This window comes from Oncorhynchus gorbuscha, linkage group LG05 (genome assembly GCF_021184085.1).
Source record: "Oncorhynchus gorbuscha isolate QuinsamMale2020 ecotype Even-year linkage group LG05, OgorEven_v1.0, whole genome shotgun sequence".
NCBI lineage: Eukaryota > Metazoa > Chordata > Actinopteri > Salmoniformes > Salmonidae > Oncorhynchus > Oncorhynchus gorbuscha.
In genome coordinates, this window is record NC_060177.1 from 17,633,474 (window position 1) to 17,660,136 (window position 26,663).

General features: G+C 45.3%; 1 long non-coding RNA gene across 1 annotated transcript; it reads left to right on the forward strand.

Annotated features, from left to right (window-relative positions):
• The first annotated feature begins 14,055 nt into the window (after window positions 1-14,055).
• On the forward strand, window positions 14,056-18,504 carry LOC124035594. The gene is made up of 2 exons (XR_006838775.1): window positions 14,056-14,416; window positions 17,912-18,504. It is a non-coding gene; the product is annotated as an uncharacterized LOC124035594 (long non-coding RNA).
• Window positions 18,505-26,663: the final 8,159 nt, after the last annotated feature.

Below are 26,663 nucleotides of genomic sequence, written 5' to 3' on the forward strand. Positions count from 1 at the left end.
ACACTTTAAGTGTTAATATTTGTGAAGGTCTGTGCCATGTGCAGATTTACTCTCACAGAAAATGTACTAAAAGACCTAGAATAATTTCAACATTCTTGCTTTGCCAAAAGAGTGATACTACAGAGACAGGATGGTCAAAACAATCTCGTCTGAGTTGTTTCATCGTGTGTGCATTCTGTTAGTCTGTGGGACAGTGTGTGGAAGAGAGAGTGTGGTGTTGTGGCCAGGCACCATGCAGTTTTTCTTGGACTTTTTCTAAGAAGACTTATCCCCAGTGCTCTGTTGAGTAATGGACTGAACCCGGTTCAAGCATAACAATACCTTTCACCCTACTGAGACAGGATGTCTGACACCACTGGCTACTGAGTGGGTGGATGTGTGCGAGCAGCCTACACACTCACACATGTGTGTTATCACTACTATGACTGCTTGGGGGTTTGACTCGCAATGTTGTAGATTCATCTCTGCACCCACAACCAAATCAGTCACGAGAGACTAGGTCTAGCTCTACTTGTCAAAGGGATCAATCCGTAATGATGTGTGCTATGGAACATTTCCTATAGCAAGAGTCAGCGGTAGCAAAGTGACTAAGTCCATCATCAAGGCCATCATCACACAGTCAGTCTTCTGAGTCATTGCATGTGGTTTAATAGTATTGTGTATTGTGTCAGAACCCCTGACATCCGTTATACTGTGGTAGGTGCTGCAGCTTTCCTCTACGGGTCCCCGAACACCAGCTCTGAGGATGTGGCCCCAAGGTGAGCAGCTATAGATTGCAGTAATGTTAGATATATGAGGAGTCCTGACAATAGTCCGGACTGTTATCATCAGCAATATGAGTTTATTGTTTTGCTGATTATTTTCTCACCTCACACAAGCATTTTGTGATAGTTTTCTACTGCTTTCCGGTTACCGCTTGTGAAATTCAACACTCATTTTGCCCCTCACTCACACCTCTCGGTTTCATATGTTTCAGATCCAAAGTTCTCTCATAACCGCTGGGGTTTGTGGTCCTTCGCCCGACTTACTCCGTTTAACTTGTTGTGAACAAACAAGGTATAACAGTACGCAATATGTTTATATGTTCAGCTTTAGAATTCATTGAATTTAAATGTACCATTGTAACCCGTGTAATTGTGACACCCACACATCATGAAATCACATTTTCTTTTCCACATTTAGCCTTTGTAGGAGGTGCAATGTGGGAGATCTGTGTGTGAGGATGAAAGAGGGAAATGAACTGAAAAGGTCAATATCTTCTTTGCGTGAGGAGGCCTGGTCTCTCAGGCACTACCCACCATATGTAGTGCTGAAAGTCATTGTGTGCCAAGGCTTTATCTTTTAATCAGTTGTGTTTACCATCAGTTAATTGTTTGTACATGCCAAGACTCAGACACTTTGGATTCATTACACGCAGAGGGAAAATAGAAGCTTGATGACCTGATAGGTGCTAATGCTGTGTGTGATTACTACAAAACTACACAGGTCTGGACAATCATGCGGTTTACTTGGGAAGGGTGTTCTTTGACAATATTCCTGATCTCAACTGATCACGTGCATGTTGGGTTGACACTATTTCTTTTTGTGTATGCTCAGAATTCGTTTTTTTAAAATTAATTGTGTGGGAGAAAAAAGATTGGGAGAGAGACAGAGAGACAGAGAGAGAGATAAAGACAGAGAGAGTGTGTGAGAGAGAGTGATGTTGACTGCAGTGTAGTCGCTGTCCTGCCTGTGCTGTATGAAGGAGAAGCTATAATCCGGTGGCCTGTGAGCCTCTACCGCCCCACACAGCAGGACATTGTGACAAGGAACCACCAAGGAGACACAGCACCGCAGGTCACGACCTCTGAGGGCTCCATGCCACAAGGACAATGGTACACATGGAGATGGAGCAATACCCAGCCTTTACTGAGTGTTTGTGTGTGTGTGTTCCTGTGTGTGTTTATGTATGGTACCTGATGTAGGTATGTGTATGCGTGTGAGAGGGAGTGACAGTCAGAAAGTGATAAACATATAGACTCTCCCTGTTTTGGTGTGCTTGTGTATGCCCATGGGTGTTACCTGTCCTGAATAAACAACCATCCCCGCAGGGCCCTGGTGTTCCCCATCCACCCACCCCACCTCAGCTCAGCTCTCTGACTCAGGGGCTACAAGGCAAGCATCCCAAACAGAAAAACAACCTCCACATCCTCCTCCAGTAGCTTATACAGTAACATATACGGGGAGGCAACGTTATGTTTGTCTGTCTAACTAACTGCTTGGCACCATCCCCTCACTTTACCCCCTGCAGGCCTCCTGCTCCTGAGAGGAGATGAATACACTCAATCAAACCAGTGCTCTCTGTCCTGGCCGTGTATTAACCCACTGAAGAATGGCAGCAAATCAGTAGTTTGATTATGTAAAGTAAAAGTAAGTATTGTTGTTATCATTTACATTACATTTAAGTCATTTAGCAGACGCTCTTATCCAGAGCGACTTACAAATTGGTGCATTCACCTTATGTTATGTTTAGTTAGTTAATGACTGACTGAGGGATGGGCCGTGTGGAGGAACATGGTAGGTTCAGGGCGGAGCGTACCCCTTTATAATGGTTACAGGGCAGAGCGTACCCCTTTATAATGGTTACAGGGCAGAGCGTACCCCTTTATAATGGTTACAGGGCAGAGCGTACCCCTTTATAATGTTTACAGGGCAGAGCGTATCCCTTTATAATGGTTACAGGGCAGAGCGTACTCCTTTATAATGGTTACAGGGCAGAGCGTACCCCTTTATAATGGTTACAGGACAGAGCGTGCCCCTTTATAATGGTTACAGGGCAGAGCGTATCCCTTTATAATGGTTACAGGGCAGAGCGTATCCCTTTATAATGGTTACAGGGCAGAGCGTACCCCTTTATAATGGTTACAGGGCAGAGCGTACCCCTTTATAATGGTTACAGGGCAGAGCGTACCCCTTTATAATGGTTACAGGGCAGAGCGTACCCCTTTATAATGGTTACAGGGCAGAGCGTACCCCTTTATAATGGTTACAGGGCAGAGCGTACCCCTTTATAATGGTTACAGGGCAGAGTGTACCCCTTTATAATGGTTACAGGGCAGAGCGTACCCCTTTATAATGGTTATAGGGCAGAGCGTACTCCTTTATAATGGTTACAGGGCAGAGTGTACCCCTTTATAATGGTTATAGGGCAGAGCGTACTCCTTTATAATGGTTACAGGGCAGAGTATACCCCCTTTAACTACACTGTAGTATAGATATGTGATTAGGTATCTATTGTGATGGAGTAGAAAGACCCTGGACTCTCAGTTCTCAGATGGTGCCTTCCAGTGTCCCATCAAACTGGGCTACAAATCAATCTGCCAACAGCCCTATTACTTTGTCTGTCAGGTGTGAACAGTTTATTCCCATTTGATTCTCAGCCAGCTCCCAACCGCCACCTACCAATTAAAAGCAGCTGTAATTATAACACTTGCAAAAAAATGCCCATGTGCTACTGTTCAGCCTCAGCTTGCCTGGGGATATTGTGACATTTGTTTTTGCTTTCTTCTCTCTCTTCCCACCCTCTCTCCCTTTACCCCCCCTCTCTCCAGCCACAGGAGGTGCATGCATGGTACATAGGCACGTAGTAGTGTTAAATCCTGCTTAAATCCTGCAGGACAAGATGGTACAGGAGATACGGGCAGGAAATATCAGAGTGGCATGCACAGACATACCCCTCTGTTCTCAGTGTTCTCTGCTTGTTTTCGCTTTCGTCAGATTTTATGATGTTTGCCAGATTGGAGTAAAAAGCTGATTTGGCTGTTTTTTTTGTGGTATTGATGAAGGTATTTGTAACGGCGTTCGTCTGTTGAAAGAAGAGAGTCGGACCGAAATGCAGCGTGTTGGTTAATCATGACTTTAATGAAAGAAGAGCGTAACATGAAATAACTATAACAAATACAAAAACAACAAACGGAACGTGAAACTTATTACAGCCTATCTGGTGAACACTACACAGAGACAGGAACAATCACCCACGAAATACAAAGCGAAACTAAGGCTGCCTAAATACGGTTCCCAATCAGAGACAACGAGAATCACCTGACTCTGATTGAGAATCGCCTCAGGCAGCCAAGCCTATACAACACCCCTAAACAGCCGCGATCCCAAATACTACAAACCCCAATACAAACAACAACATATAAACCCATGTCACACCCTGGCCTACCCAAACATATAACAAAAACACAAAATACAATGACCAAGGCGTGACAGAACCCCCCCTAAGGTGCGGACTCCCGGACGCACCTCAAACCATAGGGAGGGTCCGGGTGGGCGTCTGTCCATGGTGGCGGCTCCGTCTTGGGACGTGGACCCCACTCCATTAATGTCCTTGTTCCTGCCCTTTGCGTCCTGGGATAATCCACCCTCTCCGCCGACCATGGCCTAATAGTCCTCACCCAGATCCCCACTGGACTGAGGGGCAGCTCGGGACAGAGGGGCAGCTCGGGACAGAGGGGCAGCTCGGGACAGAGGGGCAGCTCGGGACAGAAGCAGCCCGGGACTGAGGGGAAGCCCGGGACAGAGGGGAAGCAGATCTGGAAGAGACTGGTTGTCTGGCAGATCTGGAAGAGACTGGTTGTCTGGCAGATCTGGAAGAGACTGGTTGTCTGGCAGATCTAGAAGATCATGGCTGACTGGCACTTCTGGCGGATCCTGGCAGACTGGCGGCGCTGGGCAGACTGGCGACGCTGGGCAGACTGGCGACGCTGGGCAGACGGGCGACGCTGGGCAGACTGGCGACGCTGGGCAGACTGGCGGCGCTGGGCAGACTGGAAGCACTGGCGGTGCTGGGCAGACTGGGAGCACTGGCGGCGCTGGGCAGACTGGGAGCACTGGCGGCGCTGGGCAGACTGGCGGTGCTGGGCAGACTGGCGACGCTGGGCAGACTGGCGACGCTGGGCAGACGGGCGACGCTGGGCAGACTGGCGACGCTGGGCAGACTGGCGGCGCTGGGCAGACTGGAAGCACTGGCGGTGCTGGGCAGACTGGGAGCACTGGCGGCGCTGGGCAGACTGGGAGCACTGGCGGCGCTGGGCAGACTGGCGGTGCTGGGCAGACGGGAGACTCCGGCAGCGCAGGAGAGGAGAAAGGCTCTGGATAGACCGGACCGTGCAGGCGCACTGGAGCTCTTGAGCACCGAGCCTGCCCAAGCTTACCTGGCTCGATGCCCACTCTAGCCCGCTCAATAGGAAGGGCTGGTATGTGCCGCACCGGGCTATGCTCCCGCACTGGAAACACCGTGTGCTCCATAGCATAACACGGTGCCTGCCCGGTCTCTCTAGCCCAATGGTGAGCACAGGGAGTTTGCGCAGGTCTCCTACCTGGCATAGCCATACTCCCTTCTAGCCACCCCCCAATAATTTTTTGGGGCTGCTTTTCGGGTTTCCTTGCCAACCGTGTTCCCTCATATCGTCGGCTCCTATCTCCGGCTGCCTCTGCTCTCCTTAGTGCCTCCACCTGTTCCCATGGGAGGCGATCTCTTCCGGCCAATATCTCCTCCCAAGTGTAACAACCTTTACCATCCAACACGTCTTCCCATGTCCATTCTCCGAATAATTCATCCTCCTTTTGCTGCTCCAGCTGTCGCTGCCTGTTTATACCAGCGCCTCTCCGTTTTATTTGGCGTGTCTTTTTCTTTGACTCCATTCGCCTATAGTCCTCTTCGCATTGCTGCAGCGAATCCCAGGCGGGCTCCTGCACTCTCTCTGGGTCGGCCGCCCACCTGTCGATTTCTTCCCACGTCGTATACTCCATGCCTCTACCGTCCATAACGTCCTCCTTTCGCTGCTGCCTATTAACACGCTGCTCGGTCCGATTGTGGTGGGTGATTCTGTAACGGCGTTCGTCTGTTGAAAGAAGAGAGTCGGACCGAAATGCAGCGTGTTGGTTACTCATGACTTTAATGAAAGAAGAGCGTAACATGAAATAACTATAACAAATACAAAAACAACAAACGGAACGTGAAACTTATTACAGCCTATCTGGTGAACACTACACAGAGACAGGAACAATCACCCACGAAATACAAAGCGAAACTAAGGCTGCCTAAATACGGTTCCCAATCAGAGACAACAAGAATCATCTGACTCTGATTGAGAATCGCCTCAGGCAGCCAAGCCTATACAACACCCCTAAACAGCCGCGATCCCAAATACTACAAACCCCAATACGAACAACAACATATAAACCCATGTCACACCCTGGCCTACCCAAACATATAACAAAAACACAAAATACAATGACCAAGACGTGACAGTATTTGTTTGGGGAATGGGGATACATTTACATGATGTGGGGAAACAGAAGACCTGTTTGGTTTAAATTCCCCTGGTGCAACTGCATGGTATTTGCAACTATAATGAGTCTGGACTATGGTCAATTAACCATATTAATGCAGTTAAACAGGTTAATGTAAAATAATGAATTATGTTGCCTTACACATATGGCACTTCCAAGGCTGTTTCATGATGATTATTACGGTCGTGTCAATCATGTTATATACTTAGGCTATTGTAACACGACATATGCCAGCATTGTAGGCATTTACATTTACATTTAAGTCATTTAGCAGACGCTCTTATCCAGAGCGACTTACAAATTGGTGCATTCACCTTATGACATCCAGTGGGACAGTCACTTAACAATAGTGCATCTAAAACTTAGGGGGGGTGGGGTGAGAGGGATTACTTAACCTATCCTAGGTATTCCTTAAAGAGGTGGGGTTTCAGGTGTCTCCGGAAGGTGGTGATTGACTCCGCTGTCCTGGCATCGTGAGGGAGTTTGTTCCACCATTGGGGGGCCAGGGCAGCGAACAGTTTTGACTGGGCTGAGCGGGAGCTGTACTTCCTCAGTGGTAGGGAGGCGAGCAGGCCAGAGGTGGATGAACGCAGTGCCCTTGTTTGGGTGTAGGGCCTGATCAGAGCCTGGAGGTACTGAGGTGCCGTTCCCCTCACAGCTCCGTAGGCAAGCACCATGGTCTTGTAGCGGATGCGAGCTTCAACTGGAAGCCAGTGGAAAGTACTGCCTCTGCCCAGAGGCCTACTTTCATGGCAACGGCTGTTGCTAATTTTGCCACGTATGAGCGCTGGTTAGAGCCTGTTGCAGATTTCACTCTCTTCCGCTGTGCTGGTGGCAGCGTTGGGATCACATCCAGCTCTCATCTAGTTATGTTATGTGGGAAGCATTCTGTTTTTCAACATTGCGTTGGGTGTAATTACATTGATATATCTTGTGAACAATGAATAAGCAGCAATGGGTGTGACAGAGAAATAGTCACTACAGGTGTGATCAAGCCTTACATCAAAATTGCCTGAAGCGGAATGGAAAGTGCTATGTCCTGACCAGTTATTCAGGAGAAAATCCTCTGTGACTGTCTAATTTACCAGTGTGGACCCAAAACAAACACATTCTACACATTTACAAAGGAGCTGTTTAAAGTGTTGTTACAACCATGGTGTTCTGTTGTTACTGAAGCATATACATCTCATAACCTGACAATGATCCACATCATATGGGTAGACAAATAATGTAAGTGTGTTGTCCTTTTAGGATGCAAATCAATAATATGAATCACTGTTGATCCATCCTGTTCTGATCTAATGAGATGGATGTAGGATTTTCTAAGCTTAGAATCGAGACCTTTTCCAGTCATGAAGGAAAAAGCTAGGCACCTCTTGGTTCTCATTGGTGAAGACTGAAGTCAAGTTAGGGCAGTGGTGGAAAAAGTACCCATTTGTCATACTTGAGTAAAAGTAAAGATACCTTCATAGAAAATGACTCAAGTAAAAGTGAAAGTCACCCAGTAAAATACTACTTGAGTAAAAGTCTAAAAGTATTTGGTTTTTAATATACCTAAGTATCAAAAGTAAATGCAATTGCTAAAATATACTTGAGTAAAAGTATAAATTATTACAAATTCCTTATATTAATGTAACGTCTGCTTCCAATTCACACTCAAACACGTAGATCCCCTGAACACAGCTGACTCTCCAGATCCCAATCACCTGAATTCTGATCACCTGTTCACACACCTGTATGTCATTATCACACACTATTTAGTTCAGTTCTTTGCACCCCATCATTGTGAGGTATTGTTTGTTTTGTGACACACTTCTATTCAGAGATCTGTTTTTCCCATAATTTAATCCTCCCGTGTATGATAGTGAGGCAGGCCTTTTCCCTGCCTGTACTGTTGCCTTTTTGGACCTCCTGTGTATGACCTTCTGCCTGCCCCTGGACCCAGCTACCTGTCTCCTCCTGTGGTCCTTTACAAATTAACACCTACTGCACCCTGTGCTTGAAACCAGCTCTGTCTCCCATCGTGTTCATTACAATTAAGCTAACCAGACGGCACAATTTTTAATCTCCTGTCTTGCTAAGCATTCAAAATGTAAGGAGTGTCAGAGAAAATATATGGAGTGAAAAGTACATACTTTTCTTTAGGAATGTAGTAAAGTCAAAGTCAAAGTCAAAAATATAAATAGGAAAGTACAGATACCCCATAAAACAACTTAAGTAGCACTTTAAAGTATTTTTACTTAACTGAGTTATGCGTTAAATGTCAGACTCTCTCATACCACTTTGCCCAACATTTTATACACTAGAGGATGTAAATATACCCTTTTTAAAGTGATAACTTGTACCATTATTATAGGGCTGTGAAACCCATTGCCGAATGGCTTCAGACTGACCATTTCTAGCTGGAAATTGCTGCTGACATTGAACATACAGTGGGGCAAAAAAGTATTTAGTCAGCCACCAATTGTGAAAGTTCTCCCACTTAAAAAGATGAGAAAGGCCTGTAATTTTCATCATAGGTACACTTCGACTATGAGAAATGAGAAAAAAATCCAGAAAATCACATTGTAGGATTTTTAATGAATTTATTTGCAAATTATGGTGGAAAATAAGTATTTGGTCACCTACAAACAAGCAAGATGTCTGGCTCCCACAGACCTGTAACTTCTTCTTTAAGAGGCTCCTCTGTCCTCCACTCGTTACCTGTATTAATAGCACCTGTTTGAACTTGTTATCAGTATAAAATACACCTGTCCACAACCTCAAACAGTCACACTCCAAACTCCACTATGGCCAAGACCAAAGAGCTGTCAAGGAACACCAGAAACAAAATTGTAGACCTGCACCAGGCTGGGAAGACTGAATCTGCAATAGGTAAGCAGCTTGGTTTGAAGAAATCAACTGTGGGAGTAATTATTAGGAAATGGAAGACATACAAGACCACTGATAATCTCCCTCGATCTGGGGCACCACGCAAGATCTCACCCCGTGGGGTCAAAATGATCACTAGAACGGTGAGCAAAAATCCAAGAACCACACGGGGGGACCTAGTGAATGACCTGCAGAGAGCTGGGACCAAAGTAACAAAGCCTACCATCAGTAACACACTACGCCGCCAGGGACTCAAATCCTGCAGTGCCAGACGTGTCCCCCTGCTTAAGCCAGTACATATCCAGGCCCGTCTGAAGTTTGCTAGAGAGCATTTGGATGATCCAGAAGAAGATTGGGAGAATGTCATATGTTCAGATGAAACCAAAATATAACTTTTTGGTAAAAACTCAACTCGTCGTGTTTGGAGGACAAAGAATGCTGAGTTGCATCCAAAGAACACCATACCTACTGTGAAGCATGGGGTGGAAACATCATACTTTGGGGCTGTTTGTCTGCAAAGGGACCAGGAGGACTGATCCGTGTAAAGGAAAGAATGAATGGGGCCATGTATCGTGAGATTTTGAGTGAAAACCTCCTTCCATCAGCAAGGGCATTGAATATGAAATGTGGCTGGGTCTTTCAGCATGACAATGATCCCAAACACACCATCCGGGCAACGAAGGAGTGGCTTTGTAAGAAGCATTTCAAGGTCCTGTAGTGGCCTAGCCAGTCTCCAGATCTCAACTCCATAGAAAATCTGTGGAGGGAGTTGAAAGTCCGTGTTGCCCAGCAACAGCCCCAAAAACATCACTGCTCTAGAGGAGATCTGCATGGAGGAATGGGACAAAATACCAGCAACAGTGTGTCAAATCCTTGTGAAGACTTACAGAAAACGTTTGACCTCTGTCATTGCCAACAAAGGGTATATAACAAAGTATTGAGATACATTTTTGTTATTGACCAAATACTTATTTTCCACCATCATTTGCAAATAAATTAATAAAAAATCATACAATGTGATTTTCTGGATTTTTTTCTCATTTTGTCTGTCATAGTTGAAGTGTACCTATGATGAAAATTACTGTCCTCTCTCATCTTTTTAAGTGGGAGAACATGCACAATTGGTGGCTGACTAAATACTTTTTTTGTCCCACTGTAGCTTAGGGTCAGGATATTTAATTAATTTCAGACTCTCCTATTGTCACGACTCCTAACGAAGGTGGCTCCCCTTCCTGTTTGGGTGGCGCTCGGCGGTCATCGTAACCGGCCTACTAGCTGCCACTGATCCTTTTTTCCCCTTGTCTGTTTATTAGTTACACCTGTGTTTAATTAGGTTTATTGGTGGGGCTTTATTATCCAGCCGGCCCTGTGCACGACTGAAAGTCACGGTCGTCCGTGTATGTGTGTATTTTCTGGACTGTTTAGTTGAGACTAAAATTGAGCCTTTTGGCCATCAAGGAAAATTATAGTTCTGGCCCAAACCCAACACCTCTCATCACCCCTAGAACACCATCCCCTCAGTGAAGCATGGTGGTGGCAGCATCATGCTGTGGGAATGTTTTTCATCGGCAGGTAATGGGAAACTAGTCAGAATTGAAGGAATGATGGGTGGCACTAAATACAGGGAAATTCTTGAGGGGAAACCTGCTTCAGTCTTCTAAAGATTGGAGATTGGGACAGAGGTTCACCTTCCAGTAGGACAATGACCCTAAGCATACTGCTAAAGCAACAGTAATGATTTAAGGGGAACATTTAAATGTCTTGGAATGGCCTAGTCAAAGCCCACACCTCAGTCCAATTGAGAATATGTGGTATGACTTAAAGATTGCTCTACACCAGCATAACCCATCCAACTTGAAGGAGCTGGAACAGTTTTGCCTTGAAGAATGGGCAGAAATCCCAGTGGCCAGATGTGCCAAGCTTATAGAGACATACTCCGAGAGACTTGCAGCTGTAATTGCTGAAAAAGGTGGCTCTACAAAGTATTTACTTTTGGGGGGGGGTGTGGGGGGGGATGAATAGTTATGCACGCTCAAGTTCTGTTTTTGTCGTATTTCTTGTTTGTTTCACAATAAAACATATCTTCAAAGTGGTAGGTATGTTGTGTAAATCAAATGATACAACCCCCCCTCAAAATATATATTTTAATTCCAGGTTGTTATGCAACAAAATATGAAAAATGCCAAGGGAGGTGGGTACTTTCGCAAGCCACTGTATAGGGCTGTGAAACCCATAGCCAAATGGCTTCAGACTGACCATTTTTCACTGGAAATTGTTGCTGACATTGAACAGGTGGCGAATCGCATCTCTGCATGTCTGGCAGACATATCAGTGTGGATGACGGATCACCACCTCAAGCTGAACTTCGGCAAGACGGAGCTGCTCTTCCTCCCGGGGAAGGACTGCCCGTTCCATGATCTCGCCATCACGGTTGACAACTCCATTGTGTCCTCCTCCCAGAGCGCTAAGAACCTTGGCGTGATCCTGGACAACACCCTGTCGTTCTCAACTAACATCAAGGCGGTGGCCCGTTCCTGTAGGTTCATGCTCTACAACATCCGCAGAGTACGACCCTGCCTCACACAGGAAGCGGCGCAGGTCCTAATCCAGGCACTTGTCATCTCCCGTCTGGATTACTGCAACTCGCTGTTGGCTGGGCTCCCTGCCTGTGCCATTAAACCCCTACAACTCATCCAGAACGCCGCAGCCCGTCTAGTGTTCAACCTTCCCAAGTTCTCTCACGTCACCCCGCTCCTCCGCTCTCTCCACTGGCTTCCAGTTGAAGCTCGCATCCGCTACAAGACCATGGTGCTTGCCTACGGAGCTGTGAGGGGAACGGCACCTCAGTACCTCCAGGCTCTGATCAGGCCCTACACCCAAATAAGGGCACTGCGTTCATCCACCTCTGGCCTGCTCGCCTCCCTACCACTGAGGAAGTACAGCTCCCGCTCAGCCCAGTCAAAACTGTTCGCTGCCCTGGCCCCCCAATGGTGGAACAAACTCCCTCACGACGCCAGGACAGCGGAGTCAATCACCACCTTCCGGAGACACCTGAAACCCCACCTCTTTAAGGAATACCTAGGATAGGATAAAGTAATCCTTCTCACCCCCTCCCCCCTTAAAATATGTAGATGCACTATTGTAAAGTGGCTGTTCCACTGGATGTCATAAGGTGAATGCACCAATTTGTAAGTCGCTCTGGATAAGAGCGTCTGCTAAATGACTTAAATGTAATGTAAATGTAACAGCCCTGTCCATTTATTTATAGTAGTGTGTTGATTAATTATTGCTTTCTTCAGGGAAAATACAGAATATGTATAAAATTAAAAATATACCAAAAGCTAAATCAAGCAGAGACTATTTAATCATGTTAATCATTACTGAAACATGCAAACATTTAACCATTTAAAGATAATGAATACAGGCTGAATCCCACCCAGCTGTGATTGGGAGTCCCATAGGGTGCCGCACAATTGGGCCAGCATCGTCCAGGTTTGGCCGGGGTAGGCCGTCATTGCAAATAAGAATTTGTTCTTAACTGACTTGCCTAGTTAAATAGAGGTTAAATTAAAATAAAAACATGACAACTATCTACAAATATGTTCTAAAAAATAATTCATACAAAAGTCTAGAGTTTGCTATAACATCAGTACAAACAAAGTGAGTGTGTGTGTATATACAGTGGGGAGAACAAGTATTTGATACACTGCAGATTTTGCAGGTTTCCCTACTTACAAAGCATGTAGAGGCCTGTAATTTTTATCATAGGTACACTTAAACTGTGAGAGAAGGAATCTAAAACAAAAATCCAGAAAATCACATTGTATGATTTTTCAGTAATTCATTTGCATTTTATTGCATGACATAAGTATTTGATACATCAGAAAAGCAGATCTTAATATTTGGTACAGAAACCTTTGTTTGCAATTACAGAGACCATACATTTCCTGTAGTTCTTGAGCAGGTATGCACACACTGCAGCAGGGATTTTGGCCCACTCCTCCATACAGACCTTCTCCAGATCCTACAGGTTTCGGGGCTGTCGCTGGGCAATACGGACTTTCAGCTCCCTCCAAAGATTTTCTGTTGGGTTCAGGTCTGGAGACTGGCTAGGCACTCCAGGACCTTGAGATGCTTCTTATGGAGCCACTCCTTAGTTGCCCTGGCTGTGTGTTTCGGGTCGTTGTCATGCAGGAAGACCCAGCCATGACCCATCTTCAATGCTCTTACTGAGGGAAGGAGGTTGTTGGCCAAGATCTCGCGATACATGGCCCCATCCATCCTCCCCTCAATACGGTGCAGTCGTCCTGTCCCCTTTGCAGAAAAGCATCCCCAAAGAATGATGTTTCCACCACAATGCTTCACGGTTGGGATGGTGTTCTTGGGGTTGTACTCATCCTTTCTCTTCCTCCAAACACGGCGAGTGTAGTTTAGACCAAAAAGCTCTATTTTTGTCTCATCAGACCACATGACCTTCTCCCATTCCTCCTCTGGATCATCCAGATGATCATTGGCAAACTTCAGACGGGCCTGGACATGTGCTGGCTTGAGCAGGGGGACCTTGCGTGCGCTGCAGAATTTTAATCCATGATGGCGTAGTGTGTTACTAATGGTTTTCTGTGGTCCCAGCTCTCTTCTAGTCATTGACCAGGTCCTGCAGTGTAGTTCTGGGCTGATCCCTCACCTTCCTCATGATCATTGATGCCCCACGAGGTGAGATCTTGCATGGAGCCCCAGACCGAGCGTGATTGACCGTCACCTTGAACTTCTTCCATTTTCTAATAATTGCACCAACAGTTGTTGCCTTCTCACCAAGCTGCTTGCCTATTGTCCTGTAGCCAATCCCAGCCGTGTGCATGTCTACAATTTTATCCCTGATGTCCTTACACAGCTCTCTGGTCTTGGCCATTGTGGCTACACGGCTGGAAATGGTTCAACTCTGAGACTATTGATCCCCACAGATTAAGAGCAAGTCTTGGATACTAATTACTTGTCTGCAGCTGGAAATTATGTAAACCTGTGATGCGAATACCGACAACCGCCTAAACATCTATTCTGTCGGACATTTTCTGAATGGTACTCTGAAGTATTCCTTCTAACCATGAAACACTTTGATCTTCAGGGAAACAAAAAGAGAGAGAGACTCGGATGAACTCTCCAGCAGACGGACCGGATTCCAATAGAGAAGACAACAATGACATACACTGTAAATATGTACTTAAATTATTCTCGAATGAGCGAACATTCATGTGCGAAGGATTAGCATTTCAATGGATATAATTATAGACTGTGTAATGAATCCATTTAGTCTTTCCCAATCTTTCTCAGTCCACACCCCTTTCCCTTTGCCCACCAAGCCGCCATATTGGTGTAGCCCACGAGGGAATATTCCCTATCATTGTTAGTAACCAATATCTACTGTTTGTTTATGCATTTCTGTGATTATTTAGTTAGTTAGCAAATAAATGATTAGGCCAATTGGTGTATGGATGATTTATAGTAAAGGCTGGGTTCGTGCAGATAACCAATAATTTACGACGTTCAGATGAGACTGAAGTGAGGTAAAGAATAATTCATTAATAAAAGACTAATTGATCAGATATTAAAATATCTGTAGAGTTATATTCTGAAAATTCTAACTTTGTAATCTGAAGATTTTCCATGTTGCCAACTTCCTAGTTAATTACATTTACATGATTAGTTTAATCACGTAATAATAATAATGACAGAAAATTGATTTGAGAGAATAAGTCTTCACCTTTAATGATGCCAAAGGCACAACAACATTTTGTATACATTTGCACAAATCAAGTGTGAGATTGTGTTGAACTGGGAAGAAGAAGAGTGGTGGAGGGAGAGGAGAGGGGTGGAGGGAAAGAAAAGAGTGATGAGAGGAGAGGAGAGTAGTAGGAGGAGAGGAGAGGGATGGAAGGAGAGAGGAGAGGGGTGGAAGGAGAGAGGAGAGGGGTGGAAGGAGAGAGGAGAGGGGTGGAAGGAGAGAGGAGAGGGGTGGAAGGAGAGAGGAGAGGGGTAGAAGGAGAGAGAAGAGGGGTGGAAGGAGAGAGGAGAGGGGTGGAGGGAAAGAAAAGAGTGATGAGAGGAGAGGAGAGTAGTAGGAGGAGAGGAGAGGGATGGAAGGAGAGAGGAGAGGGGTGGAAGGAGAGAGGAGAGGGGTGGAAGGAGAGAGGAGAGGGGTGGAAGGAGAGAGGAGAGGGGTGGAGGGAAAGAAAAGAGTGATGAGAGGAGAGGAGAGTAGTAGGAGGAGAGGAGAGGGATGGAAGGAGAGAGGAGAGGGGTGGAAGGAGAGAGGAGAGGGGTGGAAGGAGAGAGGAGAGGGGTGGAAGGAGAGAGGAGAGTGGTGGAAGGAGAGAGGAGAGTGGTGTAGGAGAGAGGAGAGGGGTGGAGGGAAAGAAGAGTGATGAGAGGAGAGGAGAGTAGTAGGAGGAGAGGAGAGGGATGGAAGGAGAGAGGAGAGGGGTGGAAGGAGAGAGGAGAGGGGTGGAAGGAGAGAGGAGAGGGGTGGAGGGAAAGAAAAGAGTGATGAGAGGAGAGGAGAGTAGTAGGAGGAGAGGAGAGGGATGGAAGGAGAGAGGAGAGGGGTGGAAGGAGAGAGGAGAGTGGTGGAAGGAGAGAGGAGAGTGGTGTAGGAGAGAGGAGAGGTGTAGGAGTGGAGAGAGGTGGAGAATAGTAAGGGGAGAGGAGAGGAGAGTAGTAGGAGGAGAGGAGAGGGATGGAAGGAGAGAGGAGAGGGGTGGAAGGAGAGAGGAGAGTGGTGGAAGGAGAGAGGAGAGTGGTGTAGGAGAGAGGAGAGGTGTAGGAGTGGAGAGAGGTGGAGAATAGTAAGGGGAGAGGAGAGGGATGGAAGAGTGGTGAAGGAGAGAGGAGAGTGGTGGAAGGAGGAAGGAGAGTGATGTAGGAGAGGGGTGGAGGGTGTGAGGAGTGGTGGGGGAGAGGAGAGGGATGGAAGAGTGGTGAAGGAGAGGGGTGGAAGGAGAGGAGAGGAGTGGAAGGTGAGGAGGGTGGTGAAGGGATGGAAGAGCGGTGGAAGGAGAGGGGTGGAAGGAGAGAGGAGAGTGGTGGAAGGAGAGAGGAGAGTGGTGTAGGAGAGAGGAGAGGTGTAGGAGAGGAGAGGGGTGGAGAATAGTCAGGGGAGAGGAGAGGGATGGAAGAGTGGTGGAAGGAGAGAGGAGAGTGGTGGAAGGAGGGAGGAGAGTGATGTAGGAGAGGGGTGGAGGGTGTGAAGAGTGGTGGGGGAGAGGAGAGGGATGGAAGGAGAGGAGAGGAAAGCTGCGGAGGGAGAGGAGAGTGGCGGAGGGAGAGGAGAGTGGTCAAGGGAGAGGAGAGTGGTCAAGGGAGAGGAGAGTGGTCAAGGGAGATGAGAGGAGAGTGGTGAAAGGAGAGGAGACAGGAGGAGAAAATATAAGATGAAACACATGCATGGGTGGGGAGCTGACAATCCCCATCTCTCCCCTTGTTAACTTCATGTGGACCAGCTTGTTTAGTGTATACATGGAGGGAGAAAGAGAGAGAGAAAGAGAGCAGTGAGTAAATGGACAGGTATGCTACATTACATGATGATTCCTCTAGCATGAGTAATAGCCAGGACAATGACTAACACTGCCATTGAACAGTCCACAAAATAATGCTTAGCTGTGACTAATGCTTAGCTGTGACTAATGCTTAGCTGTGACTAATGCTAAGCTGTGGTATACGGTAGCCCATAAAAGAGATGGAAGTGAGTTGAATTATAGTGATTATAATGATAATAATCAAGCGATTCCGATGTGATACAGGACTCGTGTATTTCCAGATTAGAAGGAGGGATACAAGAGGTGAACAGTATTTCAGCCTTCAGTACACCCCCTTCTTGTTATTTGTCTCTACTTTGGATATTACAATATCAGGTGTAAGAGTAATGGGCGATTCAATTTATTGGGAGGACGGATGTTAAACATGCTTTCTGCATTTGTATCACAAACATATTTTTTGAAAATTATAATGAAATTGGCAATTTTAGGCCCTCTAAGCTCAAGATATTGTCTGTATCATGTACAGTTCACAGATCATAGGGTCTTACAGGAGGCATGTATAGGTCTAAAAAGGGCCTGAAATGGTAACTTTCATTATGATTTTCTAAAAATGGTTTGTGATACATATGTAAAAAGAATTTCAAACATCCTTCCTCCCAAATAAGTTATGTGAGAATTTCCAGGGCAATCTGAGAAGAACCAAACATATTTTCTGCTACTGGTGATGCTACTGGTGTGCACACAGGCAACTATCCGTAGACAAGATCCCACAAAGCACAATGAGGAAAAGGCTGCCTAAGTATGATCCCCAATCAGAGACAACGATAAACAGCTGTCTCTGATTGGGAACCATACCAGGCCAACATAAACCATTAATCACCTAGATGACCCACCCTATAACTATCACTACCCAACCAACAGGGCATGGTCAGGGCATGACACCATCGGTCTATTGCCATCAGTCTATTGCCATAGTCTATAACATTTCAGCATCTCTGCTTAACAAGCAGCTCTGAATAATATACGGTATATATTTTAGAAAGTTGATATTTATTGCCCATGCTCGCCCATTTATAATTGACATAGTGGATGGCACCTTGATGTTTGATTGGACCTACATTATGGCTGGTTGTTTCATGGCATCTTAACAGATTTTATGGCTGTGTTTGCAGGTGCTTGTGAAACCCCCATTCACCTGAGTCCCAGGTGTGTGTGTGACCCACCGCACGAAGTTATGTAACCGAGCTATGTGTACTGAGAGAGGAAGACTCCGTGAAAATACTTGGGAACGTCGCAGCAGCACTCACAGACTTTAATTACATCCTCTAGTGTCTTTGTCACTGGGCCTTTGGGCAGGTTTGTGTTCTCACTATTATTATTCAGGGGGGAGTGGTTGAGTTTCTTCTTTATGAGTGTACTGTATCTTCTTAGTCTCCCTACTCCTCCTTCCCTCCTTCCCCTCCCCTTTCACAGGAGGTTGGTAGCACCTTAATTGAGGAGGATGCGCACGTGGTAATGGCTGGAGCAGAATGGGTGGAAAGGTATCAACAACATCAAACACATGGTTTCCATGTGTTTGCTGCCATTCCATTCACGCCGTTCCAGCTATGAGCCATTCTCCCCTCAGCAGCCTCCACTGACCTCTATCAATCGTTATGTCAACCCCTCTATGAAAAATCCAAATGCCACAGATCACACCGACATCTTGAAACAGAACGTTTCTCTGTTGCAAAACCATTAAACATTTGGCAGCTCTTCAGTTTGATGAGTGTGTTTATTGACTTTTTTTTTGTCAGTAGGGAAGTGAAGTTCGCAGATCAAAATGGTGAGGAAATGTCCCAATGTCCCCAGGGGGTTTAGTTATATCAAAGAGAGACTAGATGAAATGCCACCAGAGGCTGTTCTTCTGCCAACATTTCCATGATGGATAATAAATCAAAATGCCTTTCAACTGTCTCTTAATAATTTTTATATGCTTTGCTGTCCTCCCTGGGCCCGATCCCCACCTCACAGAGCTCTGTACCTCCGGTCTCCATGCACCTGCTGATAGACGTCCCAATCCAAACACACAGAAAGGAAAACAGATTTACCAACGAGCTTCAATATAGGACCGAATATACACACTGTTGTTGGAGGCCCTGTTTTCCCCAGATCAAAATGTCACCTTTTTGGAGGCCCTGTTTTCCCCAGATCAAAATGTCACCTTGTTGGAGGCCCTGTTTTCCCCAGATCAAAATGTCACCTTGTTGGAGGCCCTGTTTTCCCAGATCAAAATGTCACCTTGTTGGAGGCCCTGTTTTCCCCAGATCAAAATGTCACCTTGTCGGAGGCCCTGTTTTCTCCAGATCAAAATGTCACCTTGTTGGAGGCCCTGTTTTCCCAGATCAAAATGTCACCTTGTTGGAGGTCCTGTTTTCCCAGATCAAAATGTCACCTTGTTGGAGGCCCTGTTTTCCCCAGATCAAAATGTCAACTTGTTGGAGGCCCTGTTTTCCCAGATCAAAATGTCACCTTGTTGGAGGCCCTGTTTTCCCAGATCAAAATGTCACCTTGTTGGAGGCCCTGTTTTCCCCAGATCAAAATGTCACATTGTTGGAGGCCCTGTTTTCCCAGATCAAAATGTCACCTTGTTGGAGGCCCTGTTTTCCCCAGATCAAAATGTCACCTTGTTGGAGGCCCTGTTTTCTCCAGATCAAAATGTCACCTTGTTGGAGGCCCTGTTTTCCCCAGATCAAAATGTCACCTTGTTGGAGGTCCTGTTTTCCCAGATCAAAATGTCACCTTGTTGGAGGCCCTGTTTTCCCCAGATCAAAATGTCAACTTGTTGGAGGCCCTGTTTTCCCAGATCAAAATGTCACCTTGTTGGAGGCCCTGTTTTCCCAGATCAAAATGTCACCTTGTTGGAGGCACTGTTTTCCCCAGATCAAAATGTCACCTTGTTGGAGGCCCTGTTTTCATAATTCAATTACACTGAGCGGGGACCGGCAGTGGGAGCCAAGGGGATAATACACACATCCAGCTCCACTTAAACACCCCTGGTCTGCACGACTTATTATGACCCAGTCTGCTGGAGCATGAAAACACACACAGAGAGAAAGAGAAAGAGAAAGAGAAAGAGAGAGAGAGAGAGAGAGAGAGAGAGAGAGAGAGAGAGAGAGAGAGAGAGAGAGAGAGAGAGAGAGAGAGAGAGAGAACAGGGGCAACTATGAATGGCACCAGTTGCATCATAAAGCTTATAAAGTATAAAAAGGGGCCCTGTGACAGTATGACTGCACACAATCAAATGCAGTACCTAAACAGGGGGATATGGTTGAGATGCTCTAGACCCTGGGCGGTCCCGCTCTCTCTCTCTATCTGGCCTACTCCTGTCCTGTCAAAGCCAGACATTTGTTTGGTGGGAGTCATTAATAACCCCACTGCTCTCCTATCAACCTGTTGGTTAACAGGCCGGCCCTAATTGTATTGTTGGTCAGATCGGCATAGCAAGCCCTTGCAACTTGTGAGCATGTCATTAGCTAATACAAGCCTCCCTGGCTGGAACGGTGGCATACCAGGCAGAGGCACAACAGGCTTCTGGTATGACATAGTCTGCAATGTGTGACAGAGTCTCTGGGTGACACAGTCTGCAGTGTGTGACAGAGTCTCTCTGTGACACAGTCTGGAGATTCTTTAAAGTAGCCACCCTTTGCCTTGATGACAGCTTTACACACTCTTGGTATTCTCTCAACCAGCCTCATGAGGTAGTCACCTGGAATGTATTTCAATTAACAGGTGTGCCTTGTTAAAAGTTAATTTGTGGAATTTCTTGCCTTCTTACAGTTTTTTTTTACAATCGCTAGGACCCATTTCTCAATACTTACGTCACGTTTTCAAAACTCTTCACACAGTAAGCACAACAGCAGTCTATGTAGGCTAAACTGTGGATACTTTTTCATTGCTTTGGCACAAAATGCATTCAATGACTACATCTTTCAAATTTCATGAATTATTTTCTTAGTCAGACACAACCTCCACCAAAAATCTATGTACCTACAGGCCAATTTGCACATGTTTATAAACTATTTTCAAAACTGTATACAACACAAAATTGAATACATACATGAATACATACATTGCTACATTTCTACAGTAATACCGTAATGAAATATATTCCAAATCTAAAAAATTAAATACTATCAAAACAATTAGACCAACCACATCTGATTCCCATTGTAGCTGAACACCTACACAGGTGTTAGTCTTTCAATTTCATTACCATCTATACAAAGGGGACATCTTTGGGAATAATGCTGTACTGTAATGTAAACATGGACCCAGCCAGAGATAGAGAAGTGGTTGACAGAGGAAGAAGAGTGGCTGGGAGAGGGAGAGGAAGATCAAGAGCTATAGTCTCAGATGAGATTAGGGCTATTATAATTGATCATGTAAATCATGGTCTATCAATGAGAGAGGCTGGTCTGAGAGTGCAGCCAAATCTGCAATTTTCAACAGTGGTGTCAATTGTGAGAAATATCCGACAAAACAACAGGTAAGATGTGCATTATTCTGCAAGGGCATCTGACTGAACTGCACATTACACAAGTAAATTGAGCAAAGCCTCCAAACCTACTTGTGTGTAATTGTTTTTGTTTTTCTGCATAGGACCCAACGGTTACCTCCCACAGGCAAGAGAGGTAGGATTTTCACTGCTGTGCAGGAAACTGCAATTGTTGATATGGTCATCAGAAACGATGGCATAAAACTGAGATTCGGGACAGAGTGTTGGCAGACAACATTACATTTAGTAATATTCACAATGTAAGCATAACAACTATTTCTAGAGTCCTGAAATAACATCAAGTCAGGATGAAGCAGTTGTACGCTGTCCCCTTTGAGAGGAACTCTGAACGAGTTAAACAACACAGGAACCAATACTGTATGTCCAGGCAAGATGACCATAAATACAGAACTGGTTTTGAACAGAACCAAACAGGGAAGCGGCACACCATGGCATGTTTTTAGGTATAATGTAAACTACTGTAATAGCCTAAATCTTATGTTGCCCTGTGGATTTATTTTAGAGAGTCATGGAGATTGAAGCCAGGAAAACACCCCACATATTCATCTTTGTGGATGAGGCTGGTTTCAACTTGGCCAAAACACGGCGGTGAGGAAGGTATGTGACTGGGAAAAGAGCCACAGTGGATGTCCCAGGCCAGAGGGGTGACAACATCACAATGTGTGCAGCAATATTCTCTAATGGATTGTTGTTACACAATCCGCTAATTGGGCCATACAACACTGAGCGTCTCCTTTCATTCCTGGATGACCTCTATGAAAGGGTTGTGCCGTCACAGAGCGTCTCCTTTCATTCCTGGATGACCTCTATGAAAGGGTTGTGCCGTACAACACAGAGCGTCTCCTTTCATTCCTGGATGACCTCTATGAAAGGGTTGTGCCGTACAACACAGAGCGTATTCCTGGATTACCTCTATGAAAGAGCGTCTCCTTTCATTCCTGGATTACCTCTATGAAAGGGTTGTGCCGTACAACACAGAGCGTCTCCTTTCATTCCTGGATGACCTCTATGAAAGGGTTGTGCCGTACAACACAGAGCGTCTCATTTCATTCCTGGATGACCTCTATGAAAGGGTTGTGCCGTACAACACAGAGCGTCTCATTTCATTCCTGGATGACCTCTATGAAAGGGTTGTGCCGTACAACACAGAGCGTCTCATTTCATTCCTGGATGACCTCTATGAAAGGGTTGTGCCGTACAACACAGAGCGTCTCCTTTCATTCCTGGATGACCTCTATGGAAGGGTTGTGCCGTACAACACAGAGCGTCTCCTTTCATTCCTGGATGACCTCTATGAAAGGGTTGTGTCAGGTGAGGAAAGGGTTGCAGTGAGGCGAAATCGGCCAACGTTTGAAATTGTATGGGACAATGTGGCCTTTCACCAGTCCCATGCAGTCACAGTGGTTTGCAGCCCATCCCAGGATGGTGTCACTTTTCCTCCCACCTTACTCTCTACTCCTCAACCCCATAGAGGAATTATTTTCCTCATGGAGGTGGAAGGTTTATGACCACCATCTACATGATCAAATTGCCAGGGATGGACCAGGCATGCCAAAAGATAATTTCCTTGGTGTATTGCCCAAAATCACATAAGATGTGATGTGGATGAGAACCTGTGGCCAAATGCAGAAGACAGGGTTGACTAGTATTGATACTGTATCTGTATCGGTAGATGGTGAAAATACAAATCATTGTATTTTGGAATCACTCAATGCCAAAAAATGACATAAAACATATTGAAGCATATTGCATCATGTCTGATTCATTCCTGTAACATATACTGCAGTGAATTCTAAACAGTAGAGAGGTGTCATTCTTGTCATTTTACAAAAGAAAACATTGTGTAATACTACCTGTTGTTAGGGTTTTTTAGGTTATTGTTTTATGAGTGACAAAGTGTGCTTGTTGGGTGACAACCTTTGCTAGTGTTTTGGAAGAATGAGTTGATTTGAAACATGTATGAAGTGTTTTGGTAGCATTAGTGCATTTTGGATGTGAAATTAACTGCCGTGCCAAGCTGAAAGTCGATTAGGAGAACTGTGCGATGAGTTTTGAAAAAGTGACCTAAGTATTTTGTCCTAGCGATTGTAAAAAACTGTAATACGTTTAAGCCAATCAGTTGTGTTGTGTCAAGGTAGGGTTGGTATACAGAAGATAGCCCTATTTGGTAAAAGACCAAGTGCATATTATGTCAAGAACAGCTCAAATAAGCAAAGAGAAACAACAGTTCATCATTACTTTAAGACATGAAGGTCAGTCAATCCAGAACACTTCAAGAACGGAAAGTTTCTTCAATGGCAGTCGCAAACACCATCAAGCGCTACGATGAAACTGGCTCTCATGAGGACTGACACATGAAAGGAAGACCCAGAGTTCTCGATGGTGCAGCTGTATAATGTTTTGAGGATCTGAGGACCCATGCCAAATCTTTTCAGTCTACTGAGTGGGAATAGGTGTTGTCGTGCCCTCTTCATGACTGTCTTGGTGTGTTTGGACCATAATAGTTGGTTGGTGATGTGGACACCAATAGTGTCTGCAGTGTCTTCTGTGTGATAGAGCTTTCCTTTCTCAATTATATCACCGGATCAAGAGCCAGGACACACAATGAACTTGACTAACCTCCTTTAGAGGCATCAACTCACATCAACTCTGCACTACACTCTCAAACAGCCCTTCTCTCCACTTCTGTCTGATTGGTTGGATAAAGATTGGTTCGATAGGGGTTCTCAGGCATGTCACCACTACCTGTCATTCTCCTGACTGTGGATTGACCCAAAAATATCTTCCATTTTATAAGACAGGTGCTGGAATTGTGTGAGTTCTATTGACAGTACGGGAGAGTGGGGTATGTTGAGCCATTTTCTACATTTAGCATCACTCTATCGAAGGAAATATTGTATTCTTTGGATGCTTTTACACAGGTAGCCCAATTATGATCTTTTCCACATTAGATCTTTTCTCATCTTTTTCAAAGCTTATCTGATTGGGAAAAATACACATTTGTGAAAAAAAGATCAGAATTGGCCTGCCTGTGTAAATGTAGCTATACTACCAAAGATATCTACATACACTGAACAAAAATATAAACACAACATGCAACAATTTCAAAGATTTAACTGAATAAATTCATTAGGCCATCACTTTTTTTTAAAAGGTAGGAGCGTGGATCAGCAACCAGTCAATATCTGGTGGGACCAACATTTCCCTCTTGCTGCGAGACACATCTCCTTCGCATAGAGTTGATCAGGCTGTTGATTGTGACCTGTGGAATGTTGTCCCACTCCTCTTCAATGGCTGTGCGAAGTTGCTGGATATTGGTGGGAACAGGAGCACGCTGTCATACACATTGATCCAGAGCATCTGAAACATGCTCAATGGGTGACATGTCTGGTGAATATGCAGGCCATGGAAGAACTGGGACATTTTCAGTTTTCAGGAATTGTGTACAGATCCTTGCGACATGGGGCCATGCATTATCATGCTGAAACATGAGGTGATGGCGGCGGATGAATGGGACAACAATGGGCCTCTGGACCTCATCACGGTATCTCTGTGCATTCAAATTGCCACCGATAAAATTAAATTGTGATCGTTGTCCATAGTTTATGCCTACCCATAAAATAACCCCACAGTCACAATGGGGCACTCTGTTCACAACATTGACATCAGCAAACCGCTCACACACACAACGAAGTACACATTGTCTTCCCGGTACAGTTGAAACCGGGATTCATCCATGAAGAGCACACTTGTCCAGTGTGCCAGTGGACATCAAAGGTGAGCATTTGCCCACTGAAGTCGGTTACGACGCCAAACTGCAGTCTGGTCAAGACCCATGAGAGGATGCAGATGAGCAACCCTGAGACGGTTCTCAAATTCTTTGGTTGTACAAACTCATATTTTCATCAGCTGTCCGGGTGGCTGGTCTCAGAATTTGTATTTATTTGTTTTATTTCACCTTCATTTAACCAGGTAGGCCAGTTTAGAACAAGTTCTCATTTACAACTGCGACCTGGCCAAGATAAAGCAAAGCAGTTGCGAGACAAAAAACACAGAGTTACACATGGGATAAACAAACGTACAGTCAATAACACAATAGAAAAATATATATACAGCGTGTGCAAATTTAGTAGGATTAGGGAGGTAAGGCAATAAATAGGCCATAGTGGTGAAAGAATTACAATTTAGCACTGGAGTTATAGATGTACAGAAGATGAATGTGCAAGTATATATACTGGGGTGCAAAGGCGCAAAAAAAATAAAAAAAAATATGGGGATGAGGTAGTTGGGTGGGCTATGTACAGATGGTCTGTGTACAGGGGCAATGATTGGTAAGCTACTCTGACACTTGACACTTAAAGTTAGTGAGGGAGATATAAGATTCCAGCTTCAGTGATTTTTGCAATTTGTTCCAGTCATTGGCAGTAGAGAACTGGAAGGAAAGGCGGCCAAAGGGGGAGTTGGCTTTGGGGATGACCAGTGAAATACACCTGCTGGAGCGCATGCTACGGGTGGGTGCTGCTATAGTGACCAGTGAGCTGAGATAAGGCCGGGCTTTACCTAGCAAAGACTTATTGTTGACCTGGAGCCAGTGGGTTTGGAATATGAAGTGAGGGCCAGCAAACAAGTGCATACAGGTCGCAGTGATGGGTAGTATATGGGGCTTTGCTGACAAAACGGATAACACTGTGATAGACTACATCTAGTTTGCTGAGTAGAGTGTTGGAGGCTATTTTGTAAATAACATCGCCGAAGGTGAGAATCGGTAGGATAGTCAGTTTTACGAGGGTATGTTTGGCAGCATGAGTGAAGGATGCTTTGTTGTGAAATAAAAGCCAATTTTAGATTTAATTTTTGATTGGAGATGCTTAATGTGAGTCTGGAATGAGAGTTTACAGTCTAACCAGACATCTAGGTACTTGTAGTTGTCCACATATTCTAAGTCAGAACCGTCCAGAGTAGTGATGCTAGACGGGCAGCGATCGTTTGAAGAGCATGCATTTAGTTTTACTTGCATTTAAGAGCAGTTGGAGGCCACGGAAGGAGTGTTGTATGGCATTGAAGCTCGTCTGGAGATTTGTTAACACAGTGTCCAAAAACGGGCCAGAAGTATACCGAATGGTGTCGTCTGCGTAGAGGTGGATCAGAGAATCACCAGCAGCAAGAGCGGCATCATTGATATATACAGAGAAAAAGGTTGGCCCGAGAATTGAACCCTGTGGCACCCCCATAGAGACTGCCAGAGGTCTGGACAACAGACCCTCCGATTTGACACACTGAACTCTATCTGAGAAGTAGTTGGTGAACCAAGTGAGGCAGTCATTTGAAAAACCAAGGCTTTTGAGTCTGCCGATAAGAATGCAGTG